Source organism: Zalophus californianus, chromosome 8 (assembly GCF_009762305.2).
Source record: "Zalophus californianus isolate mZalCal1 chromosome 8, mZalCal1.pri.v2, whole genome shotgun sequence".
Classification (NCBI taxonomy): domain Eukaryota; kingdom Metazoa; phylum Chordata; class Mammalia; order Carnivora; family Otariidae; genus Zalophus; species Zalophus californianus.
This window is the reverse complement of record NC_045602.1, coordinates 126,980,176-127,005,534: the sequence shown is the minus strand read 5'-3', so window position 1 is coordinate 127,005,534 and position 25,359 is coordinate 126,980,176. Positions and strand designations below refer to the sequence as shown.

The window sequence follows — 25,359 nt, the reverse complement described above, 5'->3', positions numbered from 1 at the left end:
GTCCCTGAGATACGGGAAACAATTGGGGGCAGGGGGAGGGAAGAGGCAACAACATGAATCCTACCACTACCCAGGCTTTTCTGCCAGAAAGCAATTTCCACATCACAGCACAGGGATAAGGAACCCAAAAAGAACCCAGCAATCTTGAATTGACAAGATAATGACCACAGTTTAAGATGTCCCAGCTAGCTAGATTCTGCAGGGCAGTTTCTCAGAGTGATTAAAAAACTACAGGGATTGACAAACTGATTCTGAAATTTGTATCAAAATGCAAAAGCCCTAGATTAGCCAAAGCAATCATGACAAGGAAAAAAGTTGAAAAATTCACATTACTTACTCTGAAACCTTACTATAAAAGCTATAGTAATCAGGACAACGTATGTGGGCGTAAGACTGATATATAAATCAATGGAACAGAAAAAAGACCAGAAAGAGATTCTGTTGTACACAGTCAGTTGATTAAGTTAGCAGGACAATGCAATGGAAAAAGGAGAGTCTTTTCAATAGATAGCTCTGGAACAGAATATCCACATTTTAAAAACTGATCCTCAATCCTTTCTTCACATCAAACACAAAAATTAAATCAAAGTGGATCAGAGACCTAAATATACAGTCAGAAGTACAAAACTTCTATAAGAAAACACAGAAGAGCTTCATAACCTATGACAGGCAAAGATCTCTTAGTAAAAAAGCACTAACCACAAAATTAAAAATTGTTAAGTTGTACTTGAAAATTCAAAATGCCATTCTTCAAAAAAAAAGTTAAGAAAATAAAAGGGAAGGAAAAAAAAGTACTCTTAAAATGTATCTGAAAACAATCAGTAGACAGAATATATATTTTTTAAAAACTCCTACAATAAGAAAACTGTCCAATTCTAAAAATGGGCAAAACATTTAAACAGACACTTCATAAAAGAAGAGATATGTGCGGTTAGTAAGAAACTATTATCAGTATCATTAGACATCATGGAAATGCAGGCTGAAATTGAAGAAGTGACAATACCAAATAGGAACAATTCAAACTTGAACTCTTATCTTGCAGGTGGAATATACAGCCACTTCTGAAAACAGTTTCACTTTTTTTTTTTTAAATAAAGATAAGCATATACATAGGGTGCCTGGGTGGCTCAGTTGGCTGAGTGTATGCCTTCGGCTCAGGTCATGATCCCAGGGTCCTAGGATAGAGCCACGCATCAGGCTCCATGTTCAGATGGGAGTCAGCTTCTCCCTCTGCCCCTCTCCCAGCTCGTGCTCACTCATGCTCACTCACTCTTGCTCTCTCTCTCTCCCTCAAATAAAATCTTAAAAAAAGATAAGCATATTCTAACTAGAATTTAAATTAAAAATTGAAACAAAAAAATTTTTAATAAAAAGATAAGCATACATTTAACATAAGACCCTGCAATTGCACTCCTGGGTATTTATTCAAGAGGGGAAAATCTACACAGTGACTTGTACCTGAATGTTCTGAGCAGCTTTATCCATCATAGTAGCCAAAAATGAGAAAGTAGTCACACAATGGAACACCACTCAGCAATAAAAAGAAATTACTGATACATGCAATAATGTAGATACATCTAAAAAATATATTATGCTGAGTTAAAGAACTTTTGCGGTGTGACTGTGGTTAAAAACAACAGTCACTCTCATACATTGCTGTTGGGAATCCAAAATGGTGTAATTCTTATGGAATGTGATTTGACAATATCTAACAAAAACTACATACACATTTACCCTTCAACCCAGTAGTCTCACTTCCAGGAACTTATCCTGAAGGTACACTCCCAAAATATAAAAATATATATTCACAAGGTTATTCACTGCAGCATTATTTTAATTGCAAAATAGTGGAAACAACCTAAATAATACCTATACATAGGCTACTGCTTGAGTAAACTATGGTATATGCACATAATGGAAACTATGTAAAAAATAAATGAGAAAGGGGCTGGGGGAACAGCAAGGTTGGTTACCTATGTGAAATGGGGGAAATGGGATGGAAAGGATACAGAAGGGAAGTGTATCTTTTGTATAATTTTAACTTTTGGAAATATCCTTGTTTTCTATAAATTCAAAAATAAAACCAATCAGAATGAGAAGGAGCATTAAAAAAACTGGGAGCACCTGGGTAGTTCAGTCAGTTAAGCGACCAACTCTTGATTTTGGCTCAGGTCATGATCTCAAGATCTTCCAGCTCCCATCATGGAGCCCACTTTAAAAAAGGGTGGGTGCACATGGGTGGGTCATTCAATTAAGCACCCGACTCTTGGTTTCAGCTCAGGTCATGATCTCAGGGTCAAAAGATCAAACTGCACATCAGGCTCCATGCTACACGCTCAGTGGGGAGTTGGCTTGTGATTCTCTTCCTCTCCCTCTCCCTCTGCTGTTCCCCCTGCCCCTCTACCTGCCCCTTCCCCCTTCCCCCTTCCCCACATAGGCCTGTGCACTAGGGCGCTCTCTCTCGCGCGCGCGCTCTCTCTCTCTCTCTCTCTCTCTCTCTCGCAAAAATAAATAAATAAATATTTTAAAAATCTTTTTTTTTTTTAAAGATTTTATTTATTTATTTGAGAGAGAGAGAGAGCGCACATGAGAGGGGGGAGGGTCAGAGGGAGAAGCAGACTCCCTGCCGAGCAGGGAGCCTGATGCGGGACTCGATCCCAGGACTCCAGGATCATGACCTGAGCCGAAGGCAGTCGCTTAACCAACTGAGCCACCCAGGCACCCTTAAAAATCTTTTAAAAAGATTAGAGTCTTTAAAAAAACTGAAAAACAAATGAACCTAATTACATTTCCAATGAATACCATTAACTACCTTATACAGAAAGTTGGAGTGAGAAGTGAAAGTGCAGAGGAAAGGGAAAGCAAGAAAGGAAGAAGGAAAGGTTGATTCAAGTAATTTAAGAATACAATATTTATTTATTCATTCTCAGTCTTGGGCAGGATGGTTGTAAGGCAATGAAGAACTACATATAAATTCTCCACTTTAATTAAGTTTGTTTACTGTGGTGAAATGGGCAAAATGACTCTGAAATTATTTGAGATGTATTATAGGATAGAGTAAATGAGTAAGTGCACTGACAATGTTGGGAGCCAAGGTTTCTCACAGCATAAAATGGGACATAAAAATATGAAACGGTAACAGCAGAGAAAGAGCCTGTAGACAGGGAGTGAAGCTGGACATACGGATATAAACTCATGATTTCTAAACTATGTATATGCATGTTGCTACAAATGTGTTTATGTACAAGTATGTTGGTGTATGCACATGTGTGCATAAGCATGCATATTTTACTAGCTCTGTCCACGAGCAATGAGGACACCTCCCCCCATCCCCACAGCATCCTAGTCTCTAACACTTTCCTCCCTGTAAAGACAGGGAGACTGATTAAGAGTTCCACTTTCTAGGGGGCACCTGGGTGGCTCAGTTGGTTAAGCGACTGCCTTCGGCTCAGGTCATGATCCTGGAGTCCCGGGATCGAGTCCCGCATCGGGCTCCCTGCTCAGCAGGGAGTCTGCTTCTCCCTCTGACCCTCCCCCCTCTCATGCTCTTTCTCTCTCTCTTTCTCTATCTCATTCTTTCTCTCAAATAAATAAATAAATCTTTCAAAAAAAAAGAGTTCTACTTTCTTCTATCGCTTAAATATTTATTAAAAAAAAAAGAGTTCTACTTTCTAAACCTAGGACAACTGAAGCATCAAAATAATTAGGTAGAGTAATGAATTTATGAACTGAAAAACCTAGTAAATCATGAGTCCAAACTGACAGACAGGGCTCTTGATTACAGAACAATGCCAAGGGCTGACTCATAGTATAAAGGGAATGCTGGAATCAGAAAATAACCATTTTGGAACCAACACAGTGAAAAGTAAGATCAGATAAGAATCATCAACGAATGTTAAATCTGGGGCAAATTGTGATGAGAACCATGGTATTTGCATTGTCTCCCTATAAAATGCTTATTGCATGGAAGGAAAATAAACTATACAGTGGAGAAATCTGGCAACATCTTGGCCAAATAATCCATATTAACATCACAAGAAGGGACAGAAGAAATCATGTGTCTCCAGAAGTTGTGCTTCTTTCTCAGGATGTCACATCACCTATACAATATTCCAGCCATGAATGCATAACCTCAATCTAATCACAAGGAAACTTCAGAGAAACATAAAATGAAGAACATTCTATTAAAAGCGGGGAAGGGCTGTGTTCTTCAAAAATGTCAATACCATAAAAGACAAAGGCTATGGAAATATTCCAGGAAAAAGGAGGCTAAAGAGAAATAAATACAGTAAATGCTGTACCCAACCCCAGACTGGATTCTGTACAGGAAGCAAAGGAAATGCTGTTAACAGACTTTATTAGGTCAACTGACCAAACTGGAAGACAGACCATACATTTGTGTCAGTGTCCATTTATGAAGTTGGTAACTGTACAATAGTTATATAAGAGAATGACCCTATTCTTAGGGAATACAGAAGTATTAGAAGAAAGAAGCTCAATAAATGTAACTTACCCTCAAACAGTTCAGAAAAGAACTATGCATGCATTTAGAGAGAGGGAAGGAAAGAGTGAGAGCACACACAGATGCAAATGGTAAACAAGTGCGTAAATCTGGCTAAAGGGTATCTAGATGTTCTTTATACTCTATTTTTGCAAATTTCGTAAATTGGAAATGACTTCCAAATAAAGAGTTTGGTTTTTTTTTTTTTTAATAAATAGTATGGAGATAGTTCTCTACTATGTTCAGAATATAATGGGTATAATGGGTATGTATCATAATTAATTGAAGGATTTTATTAGGGAAACAGCAAGAGCTGAGACTGGAGGTTTAGAGAGATTCCCAGATAAAGGACTGTTTCAAATGTCAGAGAAGGGAGTTTGTACTTTTTTTCTGTAAGCCAAGGAATGGAAACTCAAAGCTTAGAGCAAAACAGAGGCTTAATTAAAAGGGACATACTTAAGGAAATTTTCTAAGCAAAATTTCAAGTGCTAGAAACAGTAGATAAGAGGGAGTAAAGGGACATTTGAACAAATACAAGATCTTGGCCTAGGAAGTAAGATATTAGCAGAAAGTGGTACAAATACAGGAGACATGAAAACAGAAAACCAGGTAAGGCCTGTTTACCAAAATACTAATATATCAAAGGGGCAAGGGGGGGGGGGGTTCAAAGATGACTCAGATTTCAAGCCGAGCTAACCAAAAGAATGACAGTATTATTAACAAAAAGAAATTTAAGCAAAGCATAACTGCTTTCTTGGCTATCAGACAACTTTTTCTATTCTCACTTCTCCTATCCTAGTGCTAGATGAGATGTTATATGCCAGCACAAGCAATCTGGAGAAACTAGTCTTCATGGGGTGATATAGTAAAAATAAGTGGGATTGATTCAGATTTTGAATAAACCCCATTAAAGTGTTCACACATTAAGGGAAAAGGGGTAGGAGAGAGTAGTATCTCATATTAAACTGTAGCATACAGTTCCCTTCTTCCCCAAAAAAGTTATATTTGTATATATACACCTATATATGGACATACATATATATCCACTTATTTTGAGACCATTCATTCAACTAATGCTATCATTAAAGAAAAAAACATGAAGGTGTCTGGGTGGCTCAGTCGGTTAAGCATCTGACTCTTGGCTTTGGCTCAGGTCATGATCTCAGGGTCACGGGATGGAGCCCAAAGCGCTTAGTGGAGAGTCTGCTTGAAGAGTCTCTTCCTCTGCCCCTCCCTCCACTCTCTCTCTCAAATAAATAAATAAAACTAAAAAAAAGAGAGAAACATGAAATATGACACGAGTTTAAGATTAAATCATAAAAGGAAAGGTCAGGATCTTCAGAGGGTGTAGACAGAAAATCACAAAGGATGAAATCAAAGTAAAAGTGAATTACCTGGCTAACCAGTCAAATGACGTTCAAGTAGGAGCTTATTTTTATTGGTCTGTGACTCCACTGTTCAGCAAGTATTTTGATCCTGAAAACAAACAAAAAAGGGGGGGATGGTATTGAATTTTATTGCCCTTTCTTTTTAATATAAGTAGTAGTATTAGTTACATACAAGTTAATCTTCCCCATCATTCCCTTCTCTGGACATATGAAACAAGCAAAAACAAAACATGCTATATCAAGCACAAGGTCTTTTCCTAGGAATTTGAGATGATGCCTTATTTTGCCATATAATACTGTTTCTGCTTATAAGTCAGGTATAACATATACAATATACCTTGTCACAGTTTATAAACATGGATAATGAAAAACAGGGGTTGAGGAAACCAACTCCAAGTCCTGAAAAGTAATCAAACCAGATCAGTAATGTGAATTTGGGGTGTCCCCACCTGTCCAAAAGGAATGCTCAACAAATAACAATTAAAAACAATATTGAGGGGCGCCTGGGTGGCTCAGTCGTGAAGCATCTGCCTTTGGCTCGGGTCATGATCCCAGGGTCCTGGGATCGAGCCTAACCTCGGGCTCCCTTGCTCAGCGGGAAGCCTGCTTCTCTCTCTCCCACTCTCCCTGCTTGTGTTCCTTCTCTCGTTGTGTCTCTCTCTGTCAAATAAATAAATAAAATCTTTTAAAAAATAAAATAAAAACAATATTGAGGGGCGCCTGGGTGACTCAAGTCGGTTCTGCATCTGCCTTTGGTTCAGGTCATGATCTCAGGGTCTTGGGATGGAGCCCTGCATCAGGTTCCCTGCTCAGTGGGAAGTCTGCCGCTCCCTCTCCCTCTGCCCCTCCCACTCCACTCGCTCTCTCACTCTCTCTCAAATAAAATCTTTAAAATATATATCTCTCTCAATATCGTGGCAGAAACTAATGCTTAAATATCCGAGTCCAAAAAGATAAATATCTACCAGACGGATGGGTGGATGGATAAAGGAAGCAAGCAAGGAAGAAGAAAAGGAAAAGGGGGAAAAAATCATGGATGTTTTCCTCCCCTCTAGAAAAGACTGCACTTGGGTCACCAACAAGAAGTATTTTTAGGGGCGCCCAGGTGGCTCAGTCGGTTAAGTGTCTGCCTTCAGCTCAGGTCATGATCCCAAGGTCCTGGGATGGAGCTCCACATCAGGCTCCTTGCTCATCAGGGGCCTGCTTCACCCCCTCACTCTGCCTGCCACTCCCTCTGCTTCTGCTCTCTATCAAATAAATAAATAAAATCTTTAAATAATAAAAAAAAAGAAAGGAAATATTTTTAAGTGGGAGAAGAAAATCAAAGGCAATTCTTCAAAAATAATCTGCAATAAAATACATGAACATATTAACAGCTTTCTTGCACTTGAGGAAGCAGCCTCTGGTACAGCAAGAAAGTGAGCCAATAAAACATTCACCTTCACCTTACGAACTTCCAAATATAATAATAAAGCAACAATCTGACTACCAGTAATTCTAGTGGTGTATATATATAAAGACAACAGCCATAACTATACCCTAAAGTTCATGCTGGAATTGGCAGGTCTGTTGGGAAGGGGTACAAGAAAAAACAATGTATTTACAAGTTCTGAATCATAGCCATGGCCAATCCGCATGGAGTATATAGGAACAACCAACCACAATCTAGCTGCATCATGTGAAGGGTCTGTTGCACATCTGAAACCCAATTTAAAGGTGAGAAAATTGAGGGGTAGGAAGGAAGCTCATGATATGTGGTTCACAAAAGGATAGGAGGAAAATCCAGGTAGTGTACAAATGCCATACAATTAAAGTCTAAAAAAGAGCTATTATATCTACTAACATATCTATTTCTAATTACAGTATAGTCGCTAGCTTATAAATGAGATGTCAAAAGGAAGTGGATCCTTGGAATGTATCCTCTAATCCACAATAATATGACTACTTGTTAGCATACGGTTTAAGAGCAGAAGCTCTGGAGTCCACCATCTAGACTCAACTCCCAGCTTTCACTTACTAGCTAGGTACCCAACTTAAAGACTTCTTTGAGCCTTAGATTTATGATCATAAAACAGGGATCAATCCTCTCAAGGTTCTTGCAAAGATTAAGTGAAAAAGCTTAAATTACTTATCAGTACCTGATACATAAATGCTCAATAAATTAAGGGACCTCTGGGTGGCTCAGCCGGTTAAGTGTCTGCCTTCAGCTCAGGGTGATCCCAGGGTCCTGGGATAGAGCCCCACATCTGGCTACCTGCTCAGCGGGGAGCCTGCCTCTCCCTCTCCTCCCAGCTCGAGCTCTCTCTCAAATAAATAAAATCTTTTTAAAAATTAATTAAAACTATTACTAGTCAACAAACAACAATCTGACATCTAACTTAAGAATGTCCAAGTACATTCAAATAAAAAATAGGGAAAAAAACAATCAGTTTTAGTATTTAAATGAATTCATGTTTTATTACTTGAATTTTTATGATATCTAATTTAATTAGAGGAAGATGAAGGGAAAAGCAGGCAGAACTTCTGTAAAGAAAGCCCAAGGCTTTCTGGCCTAGTTTTAAATCAAGTTTCATTTCAGAAATGGTTCTTTTGTTTTCCTCCTTTTTATGGGGGAAGGACAAAGGTTGTGGGGTAGGGTTAGTACCTACAGAACAAGAAGGGTGGATAGGAAAAGGTATCTGAGTCAGAATGTACCTAGTACCATAAGCAGGAAACAAGTACTGCTGCCTAGTGTGGAAGGTTGGCAAGAGAACCTACATTAATACAAGTATTACACTGCTGGTGAGAAATACCCCAAAGGAGTGCTAACCCAAGCTAATCTGTACCGCATAATCCCCTGGATCCAAAGAAACACCATCTACAAAATGTCCCCCTCCCAGGAAGTGTGCAGCTGGACTACAGTGATCCCCCAAAAGTCATAGATCAATGACTGGCTTGCCTACCAGGACCTTGCCAGGGGTCAATAAGCTAAAAAGTACTATACACGAGGGGTGTCTGGCTGGCTCAGTCAGAAGACCATGTGACTCTTGATCTCGGGGTTGTGAGTTCGAGCCCCATGCTGAGTGTAAAGATATCTAAAAAAACAAATAAATAAAACTTTAAAAAATAAATAAAAAGTACTGTAAAGTAGGGGACCTGGAAAACTGCGGTTATCTAGAACCAAGATTCTGCAAAGCCAACAGTCCTAGCCGATTTCTTGGGACTTTATTTTTTACTTTTAACAAAAGTAAGCATATTCTTACCCCTTTTCGTAATTTGGACTTCGGTCCATCACACAAACAAAAATCACACTAACAAAAACTAAATAACATGTCCTCAAAATACTAAATATGGGCGGGGGGGGAGAGGTTAATTTTTCTACTAGAATTAATGAAAAATATGACTGATGGGATCCACATTATCAAAGCCTGCATCAGTAGAAATCTAATGGGAAAGAAAAAAAAAATCAAACTGAGCTTTGTTAATAGCTAGTCTGAGAAGATGTGCCTCAAGGCCAGAACAAAGAATCAAACTGGGGGAGGGGAGCTGACAGAGAAGAAAATCCAAACTATATAATCCTGATGCTTGGAAACACTAACTGGGCAAAAAGAGGCCACTGAAGATCATGAACATGTTTTTCTTCTGCTGTTGAAAATGGAAGGGGGACAAGGACTCTACTATTAATCATATTAAGCTCATTGTTCCCAGGGAATCCCTCCTCAGTTCCCTAAAAAAAAAAAAATCATAGAGATGGGGATCACCCTCTTTGGGAAAAATCGGCTCTTGCCCACCCATCTCCAAAACACCACAGAGTAAGTTTACCCATCAATTTCAAGGCAAAGGTTACATAAAATTAGTGTAAATGAAACATTATTTTACAATTGAGATTATTTATCAAATACATAGTTGCTGTTTTGGGGGTTTTTTTTCCCCAAAACTGTAACAACAGATTTTACTTGCAAGAGTCAACACCAACAAATCTGTAGCTAAGCTGAAAGGGAAAAACCAAATATAAGTTAAAAATCATATGAAAATTTAAAATTATTTCTAGAGGTACCACTTTTTTGGAGCTGTGTAAACTTACAGTTTAAAAATTTTTTTTTTAATTTTTTTTTACTATTAGTCCATTATTATGTGTTTTAATAAATAGTAAGTAAAAATACATTTGGTACCCAAGTGTACATTGGTAATATATTGATGACAAACTTTTTTAAAATTTAAATTTTAAACTTTAAAATTTTAAATTTTAAACTTTAAAATTTAAAGTTTAAATACCATAATCTTTTTTACAAGGGAGGCAGGAATTATTTCAAATTACAGCATATACATGTTTAGTAAAGTAAGGACAGGGTTAAAAAAAACTAACAATGTATTACTACTTATCTCATGATATATACTAGAAAGGACTAAGCTGATTCATACTAATTTATTCTACACAGTCATTTAATAAATTACAATAAATGTTTAGTTCTATATGGAGTCAACCTGAAAACTGAAGTGATGCAGTGAAAACAGAAGCCTTGCTTTCAGAAAACCTATGTTTTGGAAGTCCAGCTTCTTGAAGGGACCTTGTATGAGACATTTAAATCAACTAAATGCTTCCTGTGTACCTAGGAGATGACTGGCCTGCAGGAAGTATGAGCAAAATATGGTACCTATCACTAATTAGAAAAGGAGAAGCAGGTATCAAAAGGCCAAAATGCAACTACGTTCATTCAGCAATATACGTGATGAGCATCCACTCACTACATGGCACCAGACACCAGCAATACAAGGAAGAACCAGAAGTTGAAGACGTAGAGTCCAATGAGAATATTAAAGAAGAGTAGAGAACTACCTTGCCTTTTTCGTAGGACTGATGTGGTCACTGTAAAACAAACCCAAAACCACTTACTTCAGCAAAGAGACAGACAGAATTAATGAAATTCAAATGTACAGATAATTTCTACAATTATTTTCCACAGTTATCATAACTAAAATGCCTTTCTTTATAATAAAAAAGAAGAAAAAAACTTTTGTAAAATGTTAGCCATTTGTGTAAAAATTACATGAGACATAGGAAATATTAATGGGATATATAAAGGTTGCTGAAAATGAAAGCTATTTTTAACTCAACATATCCAAGAAACTATGCCATACACTTTGCTTACACAACAATACTATCCACTGATGAACAATGGCAGTAATATAACCATTCTGCATTTTTAAAATTACGTTGAGATTAAAGAAAACAACTAAAAAATCCAGTTGGCAGACCAGTTTATTAACAAGCCTCCGTATCTCTGGCTGAGTTGTACTAAGTACTAACATGGTTACTAAAACAGTCATGCAAGCAAGTCACTTGCTGGTGCCTGTTCGGCCTCCCCTTCCCCCCTCCCCACATTGCACCCCGCCCGCCCTTGGAAAAACTGCATGCAGTGCTGCACGATCACACAAAATAAATACAGGAAAGGGGGTGGGAGGATTGGGTGGGGAGCTGAGCGAAGCTCTGGGCTCCACCAGTGGAAGGCGTTCCACAAGAATTGCTACAGGGTCAAAAGTTTACAGTGGTTTCAATTTCACCTTTTAGCAGCCAATCAGAAAACAGAGACTGCATGCTGACCCCTCAGGCTGCAAAAGAACATTAACTCATTGGCTACCAGGACTGCATATATTCGTTTTCTTGTTAGGATTTCATTTTTCGGTTTTTCTTCTCCTTTTTTGAGGGGGTTAGGGAGAGGCAAAGAACACTTTAAGTTCAAGGTGACAATTTTTACTTAAGACCATGTATTTTAAACAGGTATGTGAGGGAAGAAATGATCGAGTAATTATCTTTCTCCTTGAAACCAGTTTCTTTATCCTGTAATATCTAATAAACTAATCATTAATGCTAGTATCAAATCAAGACAAAGAGTGAACTTAGGTTAAGGAGAAAGATTTATCTCCAAGAGATTGCAATTCTAAGAACAATTTATAATATCATGAAAGACAATGTTGCTTGTGAAACCAATATTGCACTCTTAACAAACTAGAATTTAAATTAAAAATTTATAAAGAAAAAAAAGAGGTTGGTTGTGTCTCCAGTGAATGCTTTAAAAATAACTCAGATAGGGGCGCCTGGATGGCTCAGTCGTTAAGTGTTTGCCTTCGGCTCAGGTCATGATCCCAGGGTCCTGGGATCCAGCCCTGCATTGGGCTCCCTGCTCCACTTGGGCTCCCTGCTCCGCAGAAAGCCTGCCTCTCCCTCTCCTACTTCCCCCTGCTTGTGTTCCCTCCCTCGCTGTGTCTCCCTCTGTCAAATAAATAAATAATATCTTTAAAAATAAATAAATAATAAGAATAACTCAGATAATGAAAACATTTAAGTTTTATCTACATTCCAATTTTTTATTTGCATAAATTCCTCATCTCTTCTCCAAATCATTAATATAAACATGCAACATACCTGTTCTTTTCATACTCTGTATCTACCAAAATGCAGGTACAGCTCCTAAGGTTTAAGCTTTCTTTTCCCATATTTCACCTTTCCAAACACTTCAGTACCAAGGAGTGATCTTTTTACACAATAAACTCAAGAGTGAACCCTTTGGCAATACACACAACTGCTCCCTAATTCATTCATTCATTCATTTTATGTAAATCTATGAATGCAGTAAACATCACTAAACTAATCCATTAAATAACTGTTTTCAGCATTCAAAATTTAACACTGAGCAAAGGTAAAATGAAGATCTGTACCTTTACACACCTTAATTATACTACATTAAGGGACTACATTTCTTAGAAGCATTACATGATAAAAGCGAAACAGGTAATATTAACAGCTCTATCAAAATGATCAATTAAATCCTAAATAAGCAGATGTGTGAATCAGTAGTTAGTAATACTGCTCATTAATACAAGGTGGTCGAGTCTTACTTAAATTTAAACTTCTATTTAGAAGCCCCTGTAGGCACTACCACTACCTAAGAAAATGATTTCATGTAAGATACTCATTTTCTTACCCAAACCAGCAAAATTAAGAAACTAGTTATTTCTGGGCGCCTGGGTGGCTCAGATGGTTGGGCGTCTGCCTTCGGCTCAGGTCATGATCCCGGGGTCCTGGGATCGAGTCCCGCATCAGGCTCCCTGCTCCTTGGGAGCCTGCTTCTCCCTCTGCCTCTCTCTCTCTCTGTCTCTCATGAATAAATAAATAAAATCTTTAAAAAAAAAAAAAAGAAACTAGTTATTTCTGAACACCCAAATATACATATACAAAAGTGCCAATATACAAAAGTGTATAACCAATACAAAAAAGTGCCTTACTTAATATATGACCACTAAAAGACTTCAAAATAAATCCATATAGTGTATAAAGTTTCCAAAGCAATTTAATGTCAGTTAAGGTAGTAATAAATAAAGAAACTTGATGCTGATACATAGAGTTTTTTTAATTCAGCATTAAAACAAGTAATTTTCTAGTAACAACTTACAAGCCTTCATGACATTTATGCATATTGGCCAATAAAAAAGTCTACGTTTAAAATCTAGTATTTTTAAGCATGGCTTGCAGAAGCGCCTTTCACATATTAAATTAGAGGAGTCGTCTGTATATCTTCTTTTTACAAGATGGCCTCATTTTGAAAGAAAATGGATGTGATAAAATTTTACATCAAGTCAGCATGTTAGCAAGAAGCTTTTTTGTGTGTTCTGAATTTGATTAATACAAGCCAAGGTCACTTCCTGAAAGATGCCTACCACTGCAGCTGCAGGCAAACCAGGCTCCCAAGCAAGGATGGGGGGAAGGGAATGGTGATGGCATTCATTAACAATGAGATAAACTTCCATCTACACTAGCAGCTATGTAAGAAGGGGGCAACATGAAGATCCCAGAATTCCTGGTTAAATATAAAGATTAACATATTTCCAGTTATTAATTTTTAAAAACAGAAATTTAATTCATTATATATAATGCTCATGTCAAAATTATGTCAAAGATATCATCAGGGTGCCTGGCTAGCTCAGTAGGTGGATCTCGGGGTTGTGAGTTCCAACCCCACATCAGGTGTAAAAGATTACTCAAAAGTAATCATTCAATAAATAAATAAATAAATAAAAAGATCTCTTCGCTGCTACAATACATTAAAACATTTCAGGGCGCCTGGGTGGCTCAGCTGGTTAAGCATATGCCTTTGGCTCAGGTCATGATTCTGGGGTCCTGGGATCAAGCCCCACATCTGGGTCCCTGCTTCTCCCTCCCCTCCCTGCTCTTTCTCACTATCTAGGTCTCTATCTCCCCCAAATAAGTAAATAAAATCTTCTAAAAAAAAAATAAAAATAAAACATTTCACTACTAATATTATATAAATCATCTAATACCAAATACTGAAGTAAACTTAGCATTAACACAGTAAGATCTGTATGCAAAACAGCCTACAAAGGAAGAGACAGGCCCTTGAAGAAAAGAGAATCAGAGATTCAATTTCTCTCACCTAAAAACCAAGGGTAACCTGAAGTCATGAAAGTAGAAATTCAAAATAAAAGCCTATATTGCAAAATACTTGCTAAAGTTTTGTACTGAAATTCAATTAATTTTCCTCTTACCTACATTAATACAAGTATTACTGTTTCTATACTCAAAATAAAAATATCATCAAAACAAACATTATCAGTAACTAGCATAAACCCTCTCCCTGAATGATTTAATATCAAGATTTAATTGAACAACTACTATGTATAGCTAGGAAACCATACTAAGTACTTTGGCTGTCCTCTATGAGATTCTATATACATTTCAACTAATTGGATAAAATATTGAGTAAGGAAATCTATATGCTCATTTTCTAACTTTCTATTTAACCTTTGATAAATTAGATTGATTTTCTGTGCCTCGTTTTTCCTACCTGCCAAATGGAGTTATACTGGAACCACAATATTCCAGAGACATATAATCAGCAAATCACCTCTGTATTTTAAGTGTTTGTATAATAAACACAATACCTTTTTTTTTATTTTTTTATTTATTTTTTTTTAAAGATTTTTATTTATTTATTGAGAGAGAGAGAGAATGGTAGAGAGCATGAGAGAGAGGAAGGTCAGAGGGAGAAGCAGACTCCCTGCCGAGCAGGGACCCCGACGCGGGACTCGATCCCGGGACTCCAGGATCACGACCTGAGCCGAAGGCAGTCGCTTAACCAACTGAGCCACCCAGGCGCCCAATACCTTTTTTTTTAATCATCAGCATGTTCAAATGCATGGTATTTCAATTACATAAACTGAGAATATGGGGCGTGGGGGGGATGGGTTAGCCCAGTGATGGGTATTAAGGAGGGCACGTATTGCATGGAGCACTGGGTGTTATACAAAAACAATGAATCATGGAACACTACATCAAAAACTAATGATGTAAAAAAAAAACAAAAAACTAATGATGTAATGTATGGTGACTAACATAATAAAATTAATATAAAAATAAAATAGAGAATATAATTTTGTCCCTCCCCTTACACTCCTCATCGTTGTAATTCTTTTTAATTTTTTTTTAGATTTTATTTATTTATTTTGAGAGATAGAGTACATGAGAGGGGGGAGGGTCAGAGGGAGAAGCAGACTCCCTGCTGAGCAGGAAGCACGATGCAGGACTCTATCCTGGAACTCCAGGATCATGACCTGAGCCAAAGGCAGTTGCCTAACCAAGTGAGCCAGCCAGGAGCCCTCCATCACTGTATTTTGATTGAAGTCTGGTTCAAAAACTCCACCAAAAAACTGAACAGATGTTAGATGCTCAAGTTCAAATAAATGGATACAGCTTTATTTTTTTTTAAGTCGTTTACCTTTTAAGGACTGGCAAGAAAGGGCTATTATTTAATAGGCACAGAGCTTTCCATATATGCGAAGGGCTTTTTAAATCATTTTAGGAAAAGGAAGTCAACCAAGTAAAAAATACCACAAGAAGTCCCTGAATTCAGACAATCTAGTTACTGGGCATGGCAGAGGTAGGCATTCAGAAGGGTTCATTCAACAAGACCTGATCACTTGCCTTTGAAATGAGGCAAATTCTAAAAATGGACAAAGGGTAAAATTAATTATTCATATACCTTTTCTTTTCCTCAAAACACCTTGTGAGGCACTCAGAGGGGTAAATTTTTCCTCAATCTCTCCTAGCCTCTATGCAATCTTTGTTCGACCATGTGATATTCCAAAAATAGAACAAAGCAAAGCATTAAGCAGTAGTTAGCTTCTTGTCATATACATCAGGGTGAAGGAGGTGCAATCATTCCTGCACATCTCCAACCATATCATTCCTCTCCCCTAGTTTTAACCAAGTACCCAATGTGTTCCTTACTTGGCAAGTAAGACACACTCAACGAGGGTCAGGAGGTCTTGTACCAATGCAGCTTCTATGCCAAAAATAGAACCTGAAAGGAAGCACTGGCTATAAAATAAAAACAAACAAAATACTGGCCTGCATGACTTTTTGCTCTGCTCAGAGTGGCTCACAGATACAAGTTTGAGAATCATTCTGTAAGGTTCACAGATTATTTCTAAAAAAATCAAATAATTTCTATAGCATCAAACTAGACAGACTGGCCATCCCACAACTGAAAAATTCTATTACAAAAAATTCAAAGTATTACACCATATAAAATGATATTATTACTCAGCAATAATGTAACTATGCTGCATGCTCTTTCACTTTTTTAAAAGATTTATTTACTGGGGCGCCTGGGTGGCTCAAGTCCTTAAGCATCTGCTTTTGGCTCAGGTCATGATCCTGGCGTCCTAGGATCGAGCCCCTCATCAGGCTCCCTGCTCAGCGGGAAGCCTGCTTCTCCCTCTCCCACTCTCCCTGCTTGTGTTCCTTCTCTCGCTGTGTCTCTCTGTGTCACATAAATAAATAAAATCTTAAAAAAAAAAAACTTATTTGAGAGAGAGAGCGGATGCGCACGCACAAGCGGGAGGGGAAGAAAGAGAGGGAAAGAGAATCTCAAGCCGACTCTGTGCTGCGCCCCAAGCCCCACCCGGGGCTCAATCTCACAAACCTGAGACCGTGCCCTGAACCGAAACCAAGAGTCAGACGCTTAACCGACTAGGCGACCCGGGCACCCTGCCATATACTTTTTTTTTCCTTTCAAAGATTTTATTTATTTGAGAGAGAACGAAAGCAGAAGGGAGGGGCAAAGGAAGAGAATCTGAAGCCAACTCCGCACAGAGTGTGGAGTCCAAGCTGAGATCATAATCCGAGCTAAAACCAAGAGTTGGACACTTAACCAACTGAGCCACCCAGGGACTCCCCACCATATACTCTTTTAAAAGCACATTGGAGGGGCACCTGGGTGGCTCAGTCGGTTAAGAGTCTGTCTTTGGCGTGGCTCAGGTCATGATCTCAGGGTCCTCGGATCAAGCCCCATGACAGGCTCCTTGTTCAGCTGGACGTCTGCCTTTCCCTCTCCCTCTGCCCCTCCCCTCTGCTCCTGTTCTCTTCCCCCCCCCGAAATAAATATTTTTTTTTTTAAAATTAAAAATAAGGGGCGCCTGGGTGGCTCAGTCGGTTAAGCGGCTGCCTTCGGCTCAGGTCATGATCCCAGAGTCCTGGGATCGAGCCCCATGTCCGGCTCCCTGCTCAGCAGAGAGCCTGCTTCTCCCTCTCCCTCTGCCTGCCACTCTGCCTACTTGTGCTCTCTATCTCTCTGTCAAATAAATAAAATCTTTAAAAATAATTAATTAATTAAAAAATTAAAAATTAAAAATTAAAAATAAATAAATAAAAGCACATTGGACTATAAGTCTCAACCATACCTTCAAGTGAAAAAGCTAACAGGATGTCATTAACAGTGCCTACCACATAGTCCCAACAAGTGGAAATCCTCCATTCATTTCACAAATGTTTGCTGGAATTATACCACATTGTACACTACTGCCATTCCAGGTTCTGTAGATACAAAGGTAAACAATGCATGAGGCCCTCATAGAAGTCCTTAAATTCAGAGAGCCTAGTCCCTAAGCATGGCAAAGTCTATAAAGACTTAACACATGCCTTTCAGATGAGATAAACTCTAAAGATGGAAAAAGGATAAAAATCACGAAGCGTATACATTTTATTGGGTATTAACAAACAGCAAATAAACAAATATTTCCAGAAACTGGTAAGTGCCATAAAGGAAAGAAATAGGGTGATACAATATAGAAAAGGGGGAAAGTAGAAAGAGGAAAGTGATTTCAGGTCCAGGAAGGGGAGCTCTCTGAGGATACAATATTTAACTGAGAACTGAAAGGAACAAACTATGCAAAGACAATTACAAGCAGAAAGCACTAAATACGACAGCACTAAGAGACAATGAAACTAAGTATTATTAATCAATTATCTATTTTATTATATTATTAAGTCCAACAAGTCTCAATCTTCTTCCCACGTTTAGTCTGGGACCCACACGATAGACCAATAGGAACTTACCAATTATGTGCTAGATAATCCGCCTAAAAAGTGATGTGTTCCATTTTAAAATTTAAGTTTAATCGAGTCAATAAAAAAACCACACTTAAAACCAGTAAACAGTACGGCTCTCTAGAGAAGTATTAGTAATGAATGAGGCAAAGAAATATTACTAAAAACAATACTTATTTCATGGATTTGGAGGGAAAAGGCATTCAAATTCCAGCTCTCCTTATTTCCAATTATATGACTACCACCTGTTTCTTCCTCTATAAAATAAGGATAACATCTCTTGCCCTACCTATCTCAAATGGCAGTTAAAAAGACTGATTTGAGATCTTCACTACCACCAATATGTCAAGAAAAGCCATGTCTCTGGGTACAAAAAATATACAGCCCATCCATTCATTAAGAGAAACTCCCAGGGCCTCACACTTGATTTTATTTTTTATTTAAACCCAGCTTACTAGAATTGTATCTGGTTTCCCAACTTCACAGCATATTAGAAGCGAGAGGCTATTAGAAGCAATAGCGGGTGCCTGGGTGGCTCAGTTGGTTAGGCGACTGCCTTCGGCTCGGATCATGATCCTGGAGTCCCAGGATCGAGTCCTGCATCGGGCTCCCTGCTCAGCGGGGAGTCTGCTTCTCCCTCTGACCCTCCCCCATCTTGTGCTCTCTCTCTCAAATAAATAAATAAAATCTTTAAAAAAAAAAAAAGAAACAAGGACATTTAAAAAAAAAGAAGCAATAGCATATTAGAAGGGAGAGGCTATTAGAAGCAATAAAGTATTGACAACAGCAAGACAATACAGTTAAATGGCTGGCAAACAAAAGTGAAATAGAAAATAAAAGTTAAAATAATAAGGAAACACAGAAACTCTTAAAATTAAAGTGGTCTAGGGGCACCTGGCTGGTTCAGTCTGTTACATGTCCAGCTACTGCATATCAGCTCATGTCTTAATCTCGGGGTTGTGGGTTCAGGCCCTGCACTGGGCTCCATGCTAGGTATGGAGCCTACTTTAAAAAAAAAAAAAAAAATGAAGTGGTCTAGACTACAGTCATTCTGTCTAAAGAGAAATAATCCTAATTCAGAAGGTACAAGAGGTATCACCCACAGCAAAAAAAAAAAAATAATAATGCTCCTAACGCCCTGTGTATCATCAGGAGAAGATTAAATAATTTAGCACACTGCTTGAAAAGGGGAAGTGTGATGACACTTAAGAATTTCCATTTCCACAAGTGTCGGTGCCTTAATGGTTGTGTTTTTGGCTATGCCAGCAAACACTACACTATGTACCTTTTTCTTCTCTGCACCTTCTTCACTCCATTCCCAGCCACTCCCCAAGTATGGTGCTTCCAAGCAATGGAATGATTAGAAGGCAAGCAGCAAAGGTTAGAAGATCATGGAACTTAGATAATCAAGAGTGGGGAATCCAAAACTAATGATGTAATGTATGGTGATTAACATAACAATAAAAAATTAAAAAATAAAATAAAAAACGATAATAAAACCGGAAAAAAAAAAAAGAGTGGGGAGTCAGAGTTAAGGCAAGAGACTTTCCCCTAAGTACAACACAAAATCCAGAAGCCTAAAGAGATACATTAAAAATTAGCATATTTCCGTAGATGCCATGTAACAACAACAAAAACCCATAACCAAAGTTAATCATCAACTGGACAAATCTCATACAATTTGAGCACCAAGATAATAATGGTAAAGGATTATAATCCATTAAAAAGCTAATCATCAAATCATAATATGAAAATTTACACACAAAGGAAAAGCTCTTCCTTACAGTACAAAGCCAACTAATAAATATAGAAAGTAATGATGGAACTAGAAAATCACCATTTGCAAAATCATATTAATAATTCATTCAAGAGGGGCGCCTGTGGCTCAATGGTTAGGCATCTGCCTCTGGCTCAGGTCATGATCCCAGGGTCCTGGGATCGAGCCCCACATCAGGCTCCCTGCTCAGCGGGGGGCCTGCTTCTCCCTCTCCCACTCCCCCTGCTTGTGTTCCTTCTCTCGCTATGTCTCTGTCAAATAAATAAATAAAATCTTTAGGAAAAAAAAGTATCAATACCATGAAACACAAAGATAGCTAAGAAACTGTCAGGTTAAAGAAGACTGAAGAGACCTAACAACTGAATGCAATGTGTGCAATCTTGGATTTTCCTTCCCTCTAGAGGACATTATAGGGACAACTGGTGAGATGCGGAATAAGATCTATAGAATAGATACTGTAACATTAATTTTATGATTTTTTTAAAAAGATTTTATTTATTTATTTGACGGAGAGAGAGAGACAACAAGAGAGGGAACACAAGCAGGGGGAGTGGGAGAGGGAGAAGCAGGCTTCCCGAGGAGCAGGGAGCCCGATGTGGGGCTGGATCCCAGGACCCTGGGATCATGACCTGAGCTCAAGGCAGATGCTTAATGACTGAGCCACCCAGGTGCCCCAAATTTCATGATTTTTGTAACTACAATGTAATAACGTAAAAAATGGTTTTGAGGAAATATATACTAAAGCATTTAGGAGTAAAGGGCATCATATCTGCAATTTACTCTCAACTGGTTCAGAAAAAATAAATCTATTTTTTAATGATAAAAGGAGAAAACCAAATATACTAAAGTATTTACACTAATCACTGAAGGGCACCCAGTACCTCTTTATATAAGTGCTATAACTTTTCTGTAAATTCCAAATTAAAGAAAAATGAAAAATAATCTAAAAGGCATATAACACACTGGGAGGAAACGTGTAGTATCTAAACAGACAAAGAATAAAAACCCAGAACACATAAGAGCCCTTACAAATTAGTAAGAAAAGACAACATAAGAGGACAAATGGTCAAAGAATCAGAATAGGCAGTTCACAGTAGTACAAATGGTCAGTAAATGCATGAAAACATGCACAATTCTTCCGAGATAGGGAAATGTAAAATAAAAAAACAATGAAAGAAAACAGCATCAGGTGGCAAAAACTAATCATTTTAAGCATGTATCCTTTGTTCCATGGCTAAGAATATACCACAATTACACAAAGATATAAAGGTATGTATAAGGCTGTCCGATATAAAAGAGCAAAAAAAGGGAGGAAGGAACAAATAGAGCATCAGTAGGGAAATAGAAACTAACTTCATGCAAGTTCCTTGAGGTAAGAGACTCCAGTTCCAGAATGTTCTATTCGTTAATATTTATCTCCAGGAACTAGCATGTGACAGGTACTCAACATATAGTTGCTGAATTAATGGAAAAATGGTTAAAGAAAGGACAGCCCAAAATGCTGTTTATACAGTCAGTGAAAAGAATGCAGTATAAAAATATACAGGGCGCCTGGGTGGCTCAGATCGTTAAGCGTCTGCCTTCGGCTCAGGTCATGATCCCAGGGTCCTGGGATCGAGTCCCGCATCGGGCTCCCTGCTCCTTGGGAGCCTGGTTCTCCCTCTGCCTCTCTCTCTCCCTCTGTCTCTCATGAATAAATAAATAAAAAGTTTAAATAAAATAAAAATATATAAATAAATAATAATTAAAATTCTAAAAAAAAATGCAGATGTATATATATAACCACATTAAGAAGATGTCCATGAAACAAACAGACAAAACAACTTGCAGGCAACATCTAACATGATTGTTCTTAAGAGTGTGAGAATGTCTACACAGATATATCTGTTTATACCTGGGGGAAAGTAATGAAAGGTTCATACAATTTTGATAAACGACTAAAGGAATGCTTTTTCAAGAGGTGGGATTACAGATAACTTTATAATCAATATTTTTAAATAAAAATTAAATTTAAATAAGATGTCACAAAAAAACTGTTAAGCTGCACACATCATTAAAGTCCTTAATGTAATATAAAAAGAACAGATTATAAAAACATTAGGTACTATGCACCAAGACTCTTAAAAAAAATCTTTGATCCAGATTCTACTTCCAGGAGTCTTTCCAAAGAAGTACAGTAGTCTCCCCTCCCCCCACCTTATCTGCAATGGTTACATTCCAAAGAACCCCAGTGGATGCCTGAAACCAGGGACTGTACCGAAAAATATACATACACTATGTTTTTTTCCTATACTTACCTACAACGAAGTTTGATTTATCAATTAGGCACAGTAAAAGATTAACAATAACACAGAACAATATACTATAATAAAAGTTATGTGAATATGGTCTCTGAGTACTACACTTCCCTTTCTTCTCATAATCATGTGATGGGGATGATAAAAGATATAAAGTGAGGTGAATGACAAAGGTGTTGTGACAGAGCATTAGGCTACTACTGGCCTTTTGATAATACATCAGAAGGAAGATTATCTGCTTCCAGACCTCAGTTGAAACCCAAGAAAGCAAAGCTTGGACGATGGCTTATGTATCACATATGCAGACAAAGCTTAGGAAAACAAATGCTCTCACCAGCATTACTTTTAATGATCATAAAATGGATGCAGGCTTTAACTATTAAAAGTTCTGCACAGGGGTCCCCGGCTGGCTCAGTCAGTGGAGCATGCAACTCCTGATCTCAGGGCTGTGAATTCAAGCCCTACTTTGGGCACAGACACTACTTAAGGGAAAATTCTGCACAATTACAGATAAAAGCAAGATGCAGCAATATATAAAAACTGAATCATAGGATAAAGAAGAAAATTTTAGCAAATGCACCAAATGTGAATCCCCAAGATGACTAGTACTCTTCTTCCACTTTGAAATTGCCCTCGTATTTCCAGTATTAGCTTTTTTTTGCTCTTAGGATCACAAAATAAAAGGGATGTGACAAGGTCATAATTTATTTATAAATATTCCTAAACTTGTTTTGTATTTCTAACCCCAGGGCACCTGGGTGGTTCAGTCGGTTAAGTGTCCGACTCTTGGTTTCAGCTCAGGTCATGATCTCAGGGTTGTGAGATCCAGGACCACATTGAGATCCATGCTGGGCGTAGAGCCTGCTTAAGATTCTCTCTTGTCCTTCTGTCTGGCCCTCCTAGCCCCCTGCTTGTGCTCTCTCTCGCTATCGCTGTCCTTATAAAAAAACAAACACCCTAAAATGAAATACCACCACACATCTATCAGAATGGCTAAAATCTTAAAAACAACAGTAACAAATGCTGATGAGAATACAGAACAACAGGAGTTCTCCTTCAGTGCTGGGGTAAATGCAAAATGGTATGACCATTTTAAGAAGACATACTGGCAGTTTCTTACAAAGTTGAACACACTCTTATCATACGATCCAACAATCACACTCGTACTTACCCAATTAAGCAGAAAATATATCCACAAAAACCTACAAACAAATGTTTAATAGCAGCTTTATTCATACTTTACCAAACCTGAAAGAAACCAAAATATCCTACAATAAGTTAAAATTAACTGTTGTATACCCGTACAATGCAATATTATTCAGCAACAAAAGGAAATGAGTGGTCAAGCCAAGAAAAGACATGGGGGAATTTTAAATGCACATTGCTAAGTGAAAGAAGCCAATGTGAAAAGGCTACATACTATATGATTCCAACTACATGACATTCTGCAAAAGCCAAAACTATAGAAAGTAAAAAGGCCAACGGCAGCCAGGGGTGCAGGGGAAGGGAGGAGAGTAAGTAGGTAAAGCACGGGTAACTTTTAAAGAGCTGAAACGATTCTGCAGGATACTGCAATGACAGATACAAGACATTACACATTTTCAAATCTACAGAACTACAAACACAAAAAATCTGTAAACCATGGACTTCAGTTAATAATATTGCATTCATATTGGTGCATTAATTATAACAAGTGTACCATGTACCACACTAATGCAAAATGTTAAGAGGGGAAACCAGAGGGATGGGTGGGGGTGGAATATGGGAACTCTATTATCTATTCAATTTTTCTTCAAGTCTAAAGCTATTCTATAAAATAAAGTCTATTCATTTTTAATGTTAAGAATTACAAAGAAATATGCTACTTCTCAAGTGGATATCTAACACATTAAGTATCACAAGTAATAAGTTTTGTATTTTCTGAGTTGTATAAAACTTTCAAAACTAAGGCTGCAGAATTTTCACACCATATAGCTCACTTCTGCAATGCCACCCAAAACTTCCAAAAGGAAAAGTAACATGAAAATGCTTCATCAGAGACTTCAAGCAATCTCTGGGTCATTAATCCAACCATGTTAGTTCTCAATGATAAACTTGCTTCAATGATACATTAAAACTTAACCCCATATGGAAGGTTTCTTCTTTAAAATTCTTACACAACTGTTAAATCTTTGCAATATCATCTGCATAAAAAAGGAAAAATTTTTAAGATTTTTTCCTACCAATTCAGAAACATTTATCAAATGTCTACTATGTACCAAGCTAAATATACTGTAATAACAGTTTCTACCTTGTCAAGGAAATTAATCTGATTTTCCAATGAAAATCTCTTCCAATAAACTTTTTCTGAGGACTGTTAAGTGTGGGAAAATACAAACTTCAGATGTTACCGAAACAGAAGTACAGATTGTTAGTGATTCACACAAAAACCCCAGAGCTATCTTACCAAAAAGAAATTTAACTTAAAAAATTACAAAGTATTTTGATACTTTTGGATTAAATACAAAAAGCACAAACATGTGGCTAAATAAATCAGGGAAAGAAAATATCCTAAACCAGTTACACAGGCAGCTCCTTACTCCCATCAATAATCCAGAGTAGCTGGGTAGATTCATACAAAAGAAAAGGAATATGACCTTAACAATTCCTAATAATGACAAAGCCTGTAAGTACCAAGTGAGTACTTAAGGTACTTCTGTTTATTACATGGATATCTTTTCAGACACATGCATAAACAGGAAACACTACTTTTGGCACAAGTCTTAAAGAATATAAAAGTTTGCACATAGGCAGTTCTTTCAAGCACTACAGGGGGAAGTACATTCAGGCTTTCAAAAGAAAGACACTAATAAATCTCATATTAGAACTTAAAATTTCCATCACCAAGAGACTTGTAGAGTACAAGTAGAAAGTAAAGCAATAACTGTATTATTACAGTACTATAAAAGTGTTAATTACAGCAATATATACATTAACTTATCAGGAAAGTATCTCATTTCACAGACAAGGAAGGA

At 37.6% G+C, this 25,359-nt stretch overlaps 1 protein-coding gene across 5 annotated transcripts in view; it reads right to left on the bottom strand.

Moving 5' to 3' along the window:
* The window catches only part of NCOA3 (nuclear receptor coactivator 3), a 140,733-nt gene that overhangs the window by 59,934 nt on the left and 55,440 nt on the right, over positions 1-25,359 (bottom strand). For 4 of the 5 annotated variants that reach the window (XM_027623788.1, XM_027623791.2, XM_027623789.2 and 1 more), the window contains exon 2: positions 5,896-5,977. The exons of the other annotated variant lie outside the window; for it this stretch is intronic. The gene's annotated coding sequence lies outside the window, so the exon portion shown is untranslated. The remainder of the gene's footprint in view (positions 1-5,895; positions 5,978-25,359) is intronic. 5 annotated transcript variants of the gene reach the window in all.